Source organism: Arachis duranensis, unplaced genomic scaffold (assembly GCF_000817695.3).
Source record: "Arachis duranensis cultivar V14167 unplaced genomic scaffold, aradu.V14167.gnm2.J7QH unplaced_Scaffold_28291, whole genome shotgun sequence".
NCBI lineage: Eukaryota > Viridiplantae > Streptophyta > Magnoliopsida > Fabales > Fabaceae > Arachis > Arachis duranensis.
In genome coordinates, this window is record NW_026264906.1 from 76,188 (window position 1) to 91,673 (window position 15,486).

Sequence of the window (15,486 nt, forward strand, 5' to 3'; positions counted from 1 at the left end):
CTTTCCCTGTTTTGTGCATCAATTTTATTTGAATTCTTTTTGAAATAGTGAACATAGGCTTCGAGTGCCTACCAGTTGGTCGGCTAGACTATGACTGAGTCAAGCGGACACCTGCTAATCCGCGCTTCCATTCGCCATAACATAGACCTAAAGCCAAGCCATCGACGAAGAACCTATCACCGACTTCTTTTCAAACTTTGCCTTCTACCTTAAGCTCCCGTGCTAAGCCGACTCAGTAAACAGACTCGCTAGTTGGGTCAATTGGCACTCTTTCAATTATCCGTATTGCAACGTGACGTATACTTGAACCTTCCCCATTCATTTCGAACCTCCGACAGTCGCAAACCTGTCTGTCCTGTTGGGAAGGCAGGACGAGAACTATAAGGACGGGAACTGCAGTGCTCTAATTGCTCCTTCTCCCTATGGTGGGTCTTGTCTTCATTTGGTGGCGGCATCCTTTCATTATTATGCAGGATTGGCTTCTCCATTTCCGGTGGCAGAATCTTTACTTGTTGGCATCTTATTCTTTTTTCTAGCGTACGGTGAGAGCGTTCCCGTGTGAGGCACTAGTGGAAGTCGGCTTTGGAGATCGTAGAGATTTTTCTTTCGGCTGGATAAGCGAGAACTGATATACAGCAAGAGGGCAAGGCAGGAAATTCCTCCCAACAAAAGACTTAAATGAAAGATTTGTACAGCAGGTCCCTTTTCCGGTTGTGGCGGACAGGCCTGAGAGATTCCCTTTTGTATTCTCTTTTTAGTCCCAGTTGTAGCCTTCGTGACTTAATATAGATACCGGTGCGGTGGTTAGGAAGCGTCCATTCAAATTAGTAGCTTCTTGAGAAGCAAGTCATAATCGGGTAACGAATCTTTTCCAGAAGGACTGAAAGAGGGCAAGCGAATGAAAGGGGGCTGAGCTGAAGGGAAAACAAAGTCTGGGTGGCCCTAGAAAAAACGACGATTCAGAGAGCCCGTCTTCCCCTGAGCCAGCAATGCCTGGTAAACATGTAGAAAAGACAGTTGAGAAGGCGGTATCCTTTGGCTCCAATATTCCGGCTCCGTTAGCTTCTGCTTCTGTGGCTCCCTCTTAAGGATCCCCCGGTGAAGGTACCCAAGCTTCTCACACGGTGACTCCGATTTCTCCCTTGAAACCAAGCAGTTCTGCTAAGGGAATGTCCCTTATCCTTAATTTAATCTTGCCTGAATTTGCCAGTATTCTTACGTATACGAACCTTCTTCCTCAGTTGCCCCCAATCAGTTCGGTCTCTACTTCGAGTGGCTCCTCGCGCCTTGCGCGTCGTGCATTGCTCGGTTCTCTTAAAAACCTACTCGGTGCTCTGCCAATGAGGGTTCCCGGTCTCAGAGCCTAAGTACTGAAATTGCCCCCACATCCAGTTTAAGGCTTTGACAAGAGGTGATTCTCAAAGCACTCCGGGATCCGCATACTTTTCTAGATCAAAGTCTTGTGGCAGTTAGCCAGAACTTGGATGCTTTGAAGGATCCTCTCCAGATCGTAAGGAATCTATCTGAAGAAAGTGGAATTTCCACTGAGGGGGAGGTGGATTCATCCTCCAAGCTTGAAGAGGAAATTAATATGACAGTGGGGCAAGTCGTTCTATGAAATAAAAGCTTTCGGGACAAGAAGAAAGGGTACCAATGAGACCATTAATGACTAGAGAGTTGTTAGTTCCATGGGGGCTTCCCCTTTCCTATTCAGCTTTGCCGCCACTCCTTAGACCTGATAAGATCTTCCCAATCCTTTTTTTCTAAAGCAGCCCAAATTGCTGGGATACCTCCCCTTCGACCATCGAAGTTCCTTCCACGGGAACCTGCGGTAGCCCCTCCCCGGGTTCGACATGTCTTGAAATACCTCTACCTCTAAAAAGGGCTCTACGGCCTGTATGAGTTCGTTAATCATAATGTCCTTTCTTTGTTAAATGCTCTCTTTTTCTTTTAAGAATGTAGATGGTTCTATCAACCTTTTCTATCTATCCTTAGAAGTTGGGCGAAATATGATATTAGCGTTGGTTTTTCCAACGAAACTAAGCACTATTTTTTTCTTTATCATTCGGAAGGCTCAGTCCCACACTCTGACTTCAATGGTGGGAACAACCTCCGCACTCCGGCGCTCCAATGAACAAAAGTTCTCCGCCTTACTTTATTTAGAATAGTGGTCGATCCCTCGGGAGTTACATTCGTAACTTAATGTTATGTTCACGTTCACGCGGTGATCTTATATCCAAGAGTACTACCCTGTACGTAGTCTATGTCTGGGGAGCATACTTGACAGGAGATAGACACAGGCGGTAGATAGGTCCCCCACTTCGATTCCTGCCCCGTTAGCATCTCCGATCCGAGATAAGGGATTACTCCGTTAGGTCTTTTCGGTCCGGAGCCGGCCGGTAATGACAAGTTCGAACACCAGGAGCGTTCTGATTTGATCAGACAGACTGCTTGAAAGAAAAGCAAACTCTCCAAATTGTTGACCAAGCTACACTAGCGGAAAATCTCTTATTCTTACCAGCCGGGTGGCGCGCAATGAAGACCAATCCGCGAACTAATTTATAACATCCAATGCCCTATCCCTCAAACTCGCAAGCTTGCGTCTCCGTCTTGGCTAGAATCCTTCCACTCTTTCTCCAACAAGCCACGCAGTCTCTTTAATACGATATATCATGCCTCCTAGCTTTCATGCATAGCAGACTTAGAAGCTGAAAGGTGATATAGCTGTACCCTCAACCCAAGCACTGACATTGAGAGAAGAGTGGAACGGGACTAGGCAACTAGTATGGGGCCCGGGATACTTATCAACTCATATCGGAGCAAGGTCACGACTGCTGAGACTGAGACCGCGTAAAGCAATACCGCATTCTCACCGGCAGACAGCTTCGTTCTTCTCTTCTTCCTCTTTCCATACGGTATCGATCGGCCGATCCTGTTATTATTTGCATAATTGGATTTTGTTTTACTTGGTGCGTATACTTCTAAAACAGGTAATCTCCTGGAATAGAAGTATAGGGCTCCCCATGCTTTGAGTTGGGTTTGCTAGGTTTTTCCTTTACCTGGTCAACACAACAAGGAAGTCCCCCGCGGATTACAGGTGAAGGTTATAAGAATGACGGGTAAGAATCGAAAGTCAGTGAGCCGGTGGGGCGCCTTTCTTCTCGCTCATTTAGAGTCCTTCTTGCTTTCGGGTATTAGTGCCTTACTATCTTCCACAAGAGTCCATTTAGAATTCGAGTCTTAAGCGGGAGAAATTGAAGGAAATTGAAAGCCTCCAACAAAGGACGATTCTCTTCCCCCTTCCCTTCTAGCCAAAGCAAGAAAGCAGAACTGACTTCCTAGGAGCCTCAAGCCAACCAGCGTAGGGAAGTATCAGTCGATTCGGGCAAGCAGCCTCAATCACTGGACTGACCTTTTAGTCCGACGAGTAGCACGGCACTAGAAGCTACTTACTTTCAAAAGCGTCAGGAAGTTGAAAGGATGGAGTCCGAGAGAATTAGACTTGCTTCTCTGAGTTGAATGAAGCAGGAAGAGTCCCGTTAGGTCAAATCCTGTATAGTGAGTCTAGTGATTGATGGAATAAGGGAACGTCTTTACAATGACTTAGTTCTTCCCAGCTTTAGAGAGCCCTAGCTGTTCAAAGATCCAATCCCAGTTGGCTAGTTTACAGTCGCCTAACACAAAGGTTTTTCTTGTCGGGAGTTGCCGCACCTTGTTGTTGCTGAGCTAGTGCCCGGAACCCCACTGGAGAAATGCTTAGTTTTCCTTTTCGTTTCTATAGCATTCCTGTTCTCAGTAATCCCAACGGTAGCGACAAAGCAAGAGGTGATGTAGCTGAGCTGTCACTTTTTCCTTGAGCGAGACTTTGTAGTTTCTTAAATTCTATATAAATAGTAAAAAAAGGGAAGCGTTAGTAAGTTTTTTTTTTGCATAATCTTCGAACGGAATGGAAAGGGCAAAAAAACTCCAACGACTAACTCTGGCTATACTATAGGGATGTGACAGAATTCCCTGGGAGAAATCCTACCGAGCCACTCTTATACTACTCCTTACCTCACCCCCTTCTCACTTAAAGGGCGAAGTCGCTTCAGCGAGTCTTAAGGCCAAAGAGTGATCTTTGAACGTTACTACGCATCCTTATTAATTAATAAATAGGTATAGTGTAAGGTAGGTTTGGGTATAGCAGGACTTGAACCTGCGACCATTAGGTTAAAAGCCCAATGCTCTACCAACTGAGCTATACACCCAAAATAGATAAGTAGTAAATAAAGATTGGTGCAGAAAAGACCTCTTCTCCTCATCATATTAAAGGGGCGCTGCTCTGTATGAGGCTCGTACTGCGGAGCAAGCGAAGAATAAGGGCGCGCGTTAGCACTCCTGCAAGAGGCCTTACTCAACAAGCGCACCTTTATTAGTAAGGTTGCCTGTTTCCACTCATTGAGGATTCTATCTACAAAAGAAGGTCAACGGAGGATACTCAAGTAGCTCTCACTGACACCATCTACGAGAAGGTGAGGTCGTCTTTCTTTCCGGCCGCTATACGGTTCGCCTTAAAGCCTTAAAGACGGAGAAAGGGAGGAGCTGTTATCTATGTAATTACGGTCTTTGTTGGCCGGTCGAGCACTCTCTTTTCTTTGCTTTGTCCAATAGAGTCCTACCAAACAAGACTGACTTCTGACCAACCCGCGAGGGGTTGTGAAGTTGGACCAGGTACGAAGAATGAATCTATATCTGTGTACGGTACGGAAGTAGCTGGCCGGCGGCCGCTCAACTGTTCGAGCGCAATACAGTGGTGGTTGGTTCCGATTCGACAAGGGTAGAATGCCTGGTCGAGGGTCCAGTACAGTAGGTAGCAGGCGTGTTCGTTTTGGCTCCCGAGCGAGAACGAGAAATAGGCGCTGCACCATTCTTGCTGCTATGTACGTGAACCTTGACTTGAGAGATTCATCCAATGGAACCCACACTAAAAGGAGGACCACACGGGGCTCGACGAAACAGAAAATAGAAGCATTAAGAAACTTCTTGGGGTTAGCAGTAAAAGAAAGAGCCCGGCATTCATTCATTTCTTCATTCATATTCATAGTTTAGTCTACTAAAATGAAAGAGGGACCAGCCTCATCGTGGTAATTATCGGACATCTCAGATCGTTCACCTCTAATGTGACACGTTCCCTCCCAGTTATATGATCAACGGGATCTGAAAGGCTACCAGATTTTTCTCTTTGGAAACAATTTTAACTAAAAGCTGGTTTAGTATGGGAGTTTTAGCATTTCTTTTACGTAATTTTTCATTGTACCTAGGAATGATTTAGTGTTTGTCGCTGACAATCTAATGGAAAGCGTCATGTGCTGTATTTGGATTCTTCTAAGGAATTGTGAAATGCTCGGGGGGGCGCGTTCTTGGTGGCAGCAGTGCGATAAACGCCGGGTCCCGGAAAAAGGTAAGATTACAGTCAAGGAAATCGCGAAGAGAGAGAGGATTCTGGGACGACCCGCCGACTCTATTTCTGGCATAAGTAACAAAAGCTGAATTCATAAAGTCAGAACCATAAATAGAAAGTGCTTTGAACAAGGTAGCAAAGAAAAAAGGGTCTAGCAATCTAGGTGCCTAGCCTTCTATGATTGGCTTTCGAACTTCTTCTTATTCTAAGCTAAGTAAATTCTAGTTTTGAACAGGACATTCTGTTCACACCACACCACACTCTGTCAAGCAAGAAAAGGGGCTAAGTAATGTCGAAATTTCTTTCCATAGGTTTTGCCTTTTGGTCCCTTTCAAATTGGGCCCAGGCCCGCTAGATCTTCGAGTGCAAAATGGATGTCGCTGTTAAGACAACTTTTCGATGTGATTGACCACACCAGATTTCATGCAACTGTGGCTTCTCATGAACGTTTTCATTTTCGGGGGTTGTAAAGTCTAGGTCTTGTGTTCCGGGGAAATTTATTGTATTAGTGGGTCGGTCATTAAACAAATTGAAATTGAAGGAGATGACGGTACGGCTATCTGATATCAGTCTTCACCAAAGCGAATGAAGAACAAAATCTTCCGTCCTGACAGATAAGGATATCCTTTATGTTCTGCTCCTAGGGAAGGCGGGGGCTCAAAAGTTTAGCGTACATAGTACTTAGGATCCCATCCGATTTTAAGATCTTTCGGGAATTCCTCTCTGAACTTGCCCCTTTTCTTTCATTAAAGACCTCTTGCTTCACTCCTTTGGACTTGGCAGTGCTTTTATATAGAAATAGAGTAGATCAGACCTTACTAACTAATAGAAAAATGATGATGTGAATTCTCGGGAGGCAAAAGAGAACAAAAAGACGGAGATAAGATCGGATCTGTCAACTATGAGATATCCTTCTTCCAAAGAGATAGGTAGGCCCGACAACACTTTCTATTCGATTTGTAGCAGCTTAGGGGATATAGGAATTTTATTTGTCTTTCATTTCGATCCCTTGATCCAACCTTCGGCTTTCTCTATTCCTGACTAGAGTTAGAGTGAGTCCTTTACCTTTCCCTTATAGTAATGGCCAACCCTTAGCTTTAACGACTTCTTATTATATGAAATCTTATTATAAGAAAGATTTAAGAAGGCCTTTCTTTTAGTGAAAAACGGATAGTGCAGGATCATTTATCGCCCTATGCGCTTTCTTCGCTCTCATCCCTTGTGCAAGAATCTTACATAAGATACTCCTTCGGACCTGGAAAAACCTCCGAGGGTTTAGAATGAGGTGGCGGACTAATGTCCTTAACTCTTTCAAATGCCCACAACCACAACTGCAGCAACCAGAAGGGACCATGTAACTTTACTACTTGTTCCTGCCCTTTCATCACCGCCATGTTATAAGTTTTCAATCCAATGGCAGTCACAGTGGAAGCCCAGCATATGCTCCTTTCGATGTTAGAGTAAGGGGGCGCGGCAAATGATTGGCCATTTTTAGATACCATCCTTGGTTTAGAGGTTGGAGCCACAATCACATAGGTTCCCAGAAAATACCAAAAAAATGCTAACCTGGCATTCCTATCTGTCCTCTTTCTTCAGCATCTCTAGCGTCTTTTCATCTCGATCTGATACTCTCTTTGGCAACTCCGCCCCTGTAATAAAGGGACTGAACCTCCATTTTTCATTTTCCTCGTAATGCTAAGATAGAAAGAGCTTTAACAACCAGCGCAAAAAAGAAGATTAGAAGGAACTTAAAAACTAGCAGGGAATACCTTCCTGCTCCACAACTGGGAAGCACTAACTACGTTCCGTAGCCTTATTTCGGGCAGGGCATTTCCTTGCTCCACTTCGTCTAACAGCAAGATCCGCTACCAAAATCCATTAAAGCACCCAGGCGCCTATCCTAGCTTTAATCCAATAGCTTTGCTATAGTAGTAGAAGGGGCTCTCTAAAGGGCAGGGCTTTCATAGAGTTACTTACTCACAAGCATTATAAGAAGAGCGAAGCTAGTCTACTAACTTATGTTATTAGCGTAGAGTAAAGAACTAAAAAACTAAAAGACTGTCCCCCCGGCTTGCTGCTCGAAGGCCCTTATTGTGCTAGCTTATTACAGTACTGGAATGGAATAAGGCTAGTACAATCGGGTCATCCGGGCATTCTTTGCTTCCTGTATTGATAATGCTTTCTTGACAGTCGAGAGGAACCTTTTCGTACACGGTGCGTGTGTAAAAGCATGGTTGGAGTTAGACAGACTTTATTCAGCTTGAATGCAGGGTTACTGGTTAGATCCAGATCAGATTTCATATCAGATCTTTCCGGGACGTTTATGCCATTACTGGAACAAATCCCCGGATTAGGATTCTCTAACGCAATTGCCTTCCATGCAAGCAAAGCTGTTTAGTGACTTTTTTTTGTGCTTTATTTAGTTTTTCGTATCAGTTAAGTTTCTGGTCTGTGCCTGAGGCCTGGACCTGAAAGAATTGAATTTAATGGCGGGGGGAGAAACGGAAGCAGGTACGAATAGAAGAAGGCCCAGAATAGCCAAGCCAAAGGGGTCCCATTAAGTGGTCCAATCAGTCTAATGCGTAATGTCCGGTATCGGGAGTCTTTTAGTAATCCACAGATTAGGAACCGAGTGGGGAAGTGAGCTCTACTCTAAACTCTAAAGGCAGCTCTGCCACCTAGGGGATAGGAAACCTATTCCTTTTAGTCCGATTCGATTCGCTTGCCTCGAAGACTGGCATTAGGCCCCTACTGATGATAGGATTGATTCGAAGCAAAGTCAATGGTCCCTTCTCCGCTACGGGAGATGCTAGAAGAAGATAAGCCCTTGGGGGCTATTACTTACTATTACACAGGCTAGCAGACAACCGGAAAGCTAAGCTATTCCCTTGCAACAACCAAAAAGCAGTAAGCCTTCCTTCCAACAAGGGTCGGTTTTGGAATGCTTACGGATATGGATGATAGTCGGGATCCCAGGTAGGAGAGCCAGCCAGGCCAGGAGAAAGAGGTAGTCTTTGACTACCCTTCTTTTGGGAGTCGAGCCTGAGGGTTTCACCCGGGGATCATCGAACATCAGACTTTACACCTGGGGGAAGGACTATCCTTAAGCAATTAATAAACCGAATTCACTTTCACTGATAAAGAGACGAAACTCACACGTAATGAACCTAAACAAAAGACGGAAAGAGTCACTCACTGAATACCTATTTATTCTTTTGAAATAAGCTATTCAAGTGAAATAAGCCGGAATAGATAGCCGTTAGTCCTAAGAAAGATGAAGGCTGAAGCATGTTAAGAGGACGAAAGCCAAAGGCGAAGAAATAATAAGACTCACTAGATATGATGTCTATAGTACCACAGCTCTCAGACCTAAGGCCGAAGCTTTTGCTAAAGAAAGAGAAGTAGAGTAGGATGAAGGAAGCAGAAGTGATAGGCAAGCGTGCCTGGAAGCGCTAATGCTATTGTAGCAGCTCCTTAGCCTTCTTTCAGTCCTCCATTCTCTCTTTGGAAATGTGTATCACCATACACTCATCTCATACCAGATACTGAATCTAGGGCTAAGTTCCAATCCGGAGAAAGAGGTAAGCGACCAACAGTACAGCTAGTAAGGCAGGTAGATCACAAGAAGGTCATAGCTCAACGAAGAAGTAGCTCCTTGGGTCAGGAACTCCTGATAGCAGCAGAAAACACATTCTAGCTTGCTTAACAAAAGAAACGATTCCTTGAAGGGCTTCCCAAGAACGAAGTACTGATCAAACTGGAGCTCCTTAAGGAAAAAGAGGTTCAAATGCATGTACCACCCAATTATGGGCTGAAGCCGGCAGCAGCTAAAACAGAATCCATACTGCCTAAGGATGCGGGCACCCGCGGGGCTAACCGGGTCTCTTCCATAATCAACTCAGCTAAAGCAGCATCCATTCAAATACTAAAGGCGGAAGGGGAGATCGATGAAGCGGAGAACCCTATCATAGCATAGGTCCTATGCCTTAGCTTCCAACTAAGGCTAAGGGCCGGTTCTCTGTTATGAGAACAAAGAGTTTGACTATGCCATAGTAGGGTGGAATCCGGGGCGAATGAACCACTTTTTTAGAACTATACTACATTGAAATAGCCCTAAGATGCGGTGTGCATATGGGAGCGCTTGAAATGGTTTAGTTTTACCGAATGCCCACGTCGGTGTTGCTGAGCCCTTTCGCTCCTTGAATAACTGAGAACACACTTTCTACGATCCTATAGTGGCTTATCGTAGCTAACAGAGGATCTTCACAAAATTTGGTCAACAAGCATGTAGCCCGATCCGAACGTAATTACATGTCTCAATACTTACTACCTATACCCGGACCCGGGCCGGAAAGGGCTAAATATAGCATTCGCTAAGCAGCTAAGCTGAAGTCAAATACCCGGCTAAGTCCTATCTCCGAATTCCGGTAAGGAAGAAATTCATTGATAACAGATCATTGCTAAGAAAGAAGAGTTGAGTTAGCAGGCTCAGGGGGATCTTAGATTAAAGCATTTTTCTTTCGAGCTGGGAATAAGAGAACGAGCTAGACACAAAAGCTACCACTGAAAGAAGGTAAACCGAAGCAAACAAATGAAGTAGAATTGGCCTAGCCTAACGGTTCTATAGCCTCTACCTATTGAGTTCCCTCTCCTGGGGTTCAAGAGTTGCTTTCAGAGCCCTTGATTGAGATCTCCGTCTCATCACGAACTCATAAAGACAGCGATCAACCTCTCTTTTCTATTCTTTGGCAGATTACTTGCTCCAGGAATGCTTGCTGTCAGCAGTTAAGGGACAAAGGGAAGGTGAGGAAGGTAATCCAACTACGGCACTAAGACTAATTCCGTCTATTTGGCGACTATTCCTACTGCTACTACTACGGCTACTGCAGTAAGGAAGGAATTCGGTTTCAAACTGAACTTGTTGCGAGGGGTTAAAAATGGATTATACTCTTTCTCTCCATCTTTCGTCTATCCTATGTCTCTTTCCTCTGTTCTTTGTCCTTCTCCTACTAGGAGTAGCAGGAAAGTCGTCAATTGGATATATGATAGATAGTATGGGGACGGTGCTTCGGGTTAGCACTCTCTATTTTCTTTTCGTTGGTGAACAAGTCTCATTCGTTTGGCCGGCCCTAAATCAGCATTGAAATCATTTTTGAATGGGCATAGTTTGATTTTGACTTATGAGTAACAGGCTCTGTTTATCAACTACGGAGGATCAATTAGCATTACCTCACCTGAAATTGGCACATAAACACTCGAAACCAACAATGAGCGACTATGCTTAAACGGGTATGCTGCTTGGGTTGATTTCAGCTGTTGGGGAGGACAAGTACTTTTACTTGAGTACTTAATTTGATGCTTCATAGGCTACTTGGTCCGGGCCGGGAAGGCTATAGAGGACACGGATTCATGTGGAAGATTGCCTCGTAACTAATTCCACCCTCAATGAAATGAAGGAATTTATGGATCAAATCCGGAGGAGGCGACTGGAAGGAGCTCCCGTGTCAATCACTTCCATTCCTCTCATTAGACCATCTGTAGCACTCATAGCTACAGCCCGAACTCTATTATGCTGTACTTCACAAGTCACATTAATTAAGTTTACCGACAGTATCTTGACCCTTAACTACCAGAGCGTTGAAAATATTAGGGGGGGAAGAGACTTTCGCGATGTTCAATAAAGGGTCTAAGAGCTCTTGCAATAGGTCTAGCAATCTATTACAAAACAGATTGAATACCATGGCTTGGGGGTTTTTGCAGGTTAACAAGGAGAGCCACGGATGAATCATAGATTCTAGTTGGAGATCCAAGGGCCTTTCCTCTAAGGGAAGGAGACGGAGACGACCTATCAATGTGGCAAAAAGAAAGACGGAAGCAGCTCCAGAGAAGTTTACTATAGGAAGGTCAGGACTCTAATAATCAGATACCGGCAAGCCTTGCATGACACTCGTTTGACGAGGTGGTTTGAATAGATTGACTAAGAGATATATTGGATAAATTATCAAATGATAGAGAATCTAAGCAAGGACTAGAGGCATAAGAGATTAGTAATAAGGAAGAGACTGTCACCGGACTCCCCAACGGGGCCCAAGAGAGGCTCCAAGCCCTGAGACAAGGACAGTTTGTCGTGAGTGGCTGCCCAATGTGGAGAAATCCTTTAATCAGGATGGGCGCTGAAGAAAGCTGCTCCAGAAGAGAACCTTGGAAGGGGTGGCCCACAATAGAAAAAGGTGCCCCAAGCCCTAATTCACAGGCTTCATATCTTGACTCCGTCGCCATAGGAAGAGTTCTCCATAAATCCATACGCAGCGGAAACGACCACAGCCGACGCCTCAGGGGAGACAAAAAGAGAAATCGATGACGCAATGCATTCAAGATCTTGGTGCTTTTTCGAACGTTTTCACGTCGCCTTTTTCCGAGGATTCACAAAGGACCTTTTCTCGAAACTACGTATTCTATTTACTTTCCAAAATGGGTCCTTTTTTGTGTCCGAAACCCCGCCCATTTAGATTCATTTCAGGATTCGTCGGCGATCAACTCGTCACAACAGGTAAAACTTTTCGTACCTGGCTCAGCGGATGTATCTATCAATGCATTCAGAGGGGCTGCCCCTGCGTATTGTGACTGAGCAACGTCGCTGTTGGGTGCTATAGGTGGAGGACGACAGATCCTACTCCGTCTGATACGGCCCGTTCACTCATTATTGATCAAGCATTGGCCCCTTATAAAGCTAAAGACAGAAGTCAGTAGTCACTCCGGAAGAACGAATGTTTTCGGTAGTAATAGTAAGAAAAAGCGCTAGGAGAAGGCCCCTTGGATTCTTATGATCCTAACATTTACATATATACATATAATATAGGCATCCCGCCCACACGCCATTATCAAAGTACAGGCGAACCGGTTGGGACTCAAAGAAAGAAGGGGACTTTTTACCCAATCCAATGATTGACAGGGCTGGGGCGGGCGTTAACTAAGTACTCAAGCTGCTGGAGCGCAGGTTGGGCAGTAAGCTTCGTTGATTCCCCACGAAGGAATCGGAATCTCGCTACTTCCCCTTACCGGAGTTTGGTTTGAGACTCAGGCTAGAGGATCCTTACTCTCCTGGGATTATTAGAGTGTCAGATTAGCCTTTGGATTCGTTCTGCCTTCCACTCTATATCTAATCATTTTCCCTACCAGTCGCTCTCTCTTTGGCCGGCCGTTAGATCAAGATAAGAAAGATCAGAACGTGAATTCTGATAATAGTATACAAACAAGAACACCACGATCCATGACCGCTAAACAAAAGGAGTCCATTACCAAGTAAGCTAGGCAACCGTCTTTACCGGTCTCTCTATTAATTTAGGACCGGATGTGGCACCCGGGCTTCGGGTTTCGCAAAGAAGCCCCGCTCCTGTAGCTATTGAGTTAGTCCTCTATTCTCGGACTTCTAAATAAAGATGAGTTGAATAAGGGGATCCGGAACCTGGGACCTTTAAGCCCTCGGCGCTTGAGAGGAAAGGCGACATACTATTAGGCTATTATAGATTCTTATTGGACATATCAGTGAAGGATCTGCTTCCCGATGAGGAGAAGCAGGACTGATAGAAGATAAGATATAGGCTGTTGAGACTGACGCTATGTATCTACGATCTTCCTTCCTTATTCGTCTTCTTGTACCTAACTCGCTATGCTTACAGCTTGGCACGGGAAGCCAGAGGGAAAGCATTCCTTTCAAGGTAGTGAAGTTCTCCAAGCCGAGGGTGAATAGAATACCTTCATTCTTGCTTGAATGGCATTCTGCTTTAATATCGGCATAGCCGCTCTTTGCATTGAATAGGTTGTTCTGAGCCTTTTTTTTCGGCTCTAGAAAGCAGATTCCTTCTTTACTTAATTATATAAGGTCGGGCATTGCGCTGTGGCATAAGCTTTGGATTCAGAGTTCATCTAGAACTGAGTAAGGAAAGGAAGGAAAAGATTAGATAAGAAGAAAGAGAGATCGGTGTTTTCGCTGCTTCTTCTGTTTGCAGTGGTCTCGAATGAGCTCAAGGAGCTATTAGCGAGCACATCCAGGCTCTACCTGATCTAAGGGAAAGCACGTTCATGAATTCATGGCAATATATATATATGTGCAGCTCTGGTTTGTTGTGGTGCTTTGGTTTAAGAGAATATCTTATGCTGTGGAATCCTAGCTTCTCACTAGCTAACTGCTAATCCGTTCTCTTTCCAGGCCGACCCCCCTTTTTTCTAGTCAAGTTGGAGAGGGGAATTCAGCTCGACCGACCCTTTCACCTCTCCTTTTATGACTCTGAAAGCCCAATTCCTATAGTTAAGGTAGCTAGGTATTTCCTTATTTAAGGCTGTTCTAGTCTTGTCTTCTGAGGAGCTTTAGAGCCTAAAAAGAAGTTTTTATAGAATATCCTCCGCTGCTATCCTCGCCCCCGGGACTGGTTCAAGGTAAGCTACTGCCTCTACCGGTGCTCCTGTCTCCCGCCTCCACGTGGCACGCACGTGATGACACACAGTTGGTTGTTCCCATCCCCGCTCTAGGGATATAGAACTTTAGCGATCCAGCATTCCCCCTCTCCTCCTTCTATCTAGTCGTCCCCGGGCGGGATCACCAAGAACGCCTTAGCAGATACATTTCAATCTGGAGTTCGAGTTGTTATCATGCCGTCCTGATAGTTCGAGGGCCGTGAGAAGCATAGCTAGCATCCCAAAGGCAAAGGTAGGAGAAAGATCTTGCTTTGAGGCTCGCTCTAGATCGGATGGTTCTATGGGGCCTATATGGAGCTAGCCTAGCGATGGGAGCCTCCCGGGCAGGGAGGTTCAGATGCAGCTTCGTAGCTTCCTCGCATGGCACTGGAAAAGGAATAGGAAAGAGATGGCTTCGACCACTATAGCTAGGAAGGGCTTTGCAGGCTTGTACTTTCTATCAATCTATCAATAGATGGGCTAGCAGAAAAGCAGGAGAGGGGGTTCCTTAGATGCAGGCAGGGAAATCATTGTTTTGCCTTCCCGGCTGGGCTTCGAATGGAGGTTATTGGCAAGCAAGCAGAGGAATGAATAGCAGGAGAGTTTTTAAGTTCATTTTATGATGTTAGCTCGCTAGGAGCGGAAACGGGACCTGCTCTAACCGCTACCAGACGGAACTAGATATTCAAAAGAGCCATCACAGCTTCTGAAAGAGCAGCTTGGAAATTACTAATTAGTTTAAGGTACTGACTAACTGAGACGGAGAGAGCCCTTTTTCAGTGTTGTCGGAATAGGACCTGTTGGTGGTTTAAAGGGCATTACATTAGGACTTTAGTAAAGATAGTACGACTTTGGTTTCAGAGATAGCGATTCGCCTATTCTTATTCCTTTCCTTTTAATCAAGGTCTTTCCCGAGGAAGAGGGAAGCAAGCAAAGCCCGGATCGGAGGGGAAATAGTGTTGTAACTGAGGTAGACTACCGAACGGGTGTGGGAAGAATCTCGCCAAAGGTTCCATTTCTGATTCCTCTCCAACGGTTAACTCAAGGGATTCGATTCTCTTTTACGCTAGGTAAGACCGAGAACTCGATTGCGGGTGAAGCCTTAGTTGTCGCTGGTGGTGGGGGAGCTTACTGAGATCTCCATATACTATGGTAATCATGTGATGCCCGTAGTAAGTCAAATAGAAGATGAAAACATTCGATTACTTTTCCAGCGCTATGATCACCGTCAAAGACAGGATTCGAGGCCTTTGTCCCCATTGCTTCTTAGTGTTGTAGGCAGCCCCATCTCTTGATTACGAATATCACTTTCACAGCAAGCACGAATGCGCGAGAAGCTTCACTATTATTATATATATTGAAAGGATCTCCCCGGGAAAGCATGATGCCTTACTTGCCCCTGCTCGATCTGTTCTGGACCGCATAAAGGCCTTACTTATACTTATCCTCGATCGCCAAATCCCACAGAGATGTTTCCTCGGTGCTTTCAGAGAAAGCTGTCCAAGGTTCATCAATAATTGAGGAAATCAACCAAAGCATCTCTCCGGCTGTCCACTTTGCTTAGTAGGGGGGGAGGATCCGATCAATACAAG

The 15,486-nt window shown here is 45.1% G+C and overlaps 1 protein-coding gene and 1 non-coding gene across 3 annotated transcripts in view; both read right to left on the reverse strand.

Moving 5' to 3' along the window:
* LOC127744386 (ATP synthase subunit 9, mitochondrial) overlaps positions 1-15,486 on the reverse strand; it is an 80,559-nt gene that overhangs the window by 63,289 nt on the left and 1,784 nt on the right. The gene's annotated exons all lie outside the window — the stretch shown is intronic.
* TRNAK-UUU (transfer RNA lysine (anticodon UUU)) lies at positions 4,175-4,247 on the reverse strand. The gene has a single exon. It is a non-coding gene; the product is annotated as a tRNA-Lys (tRNA).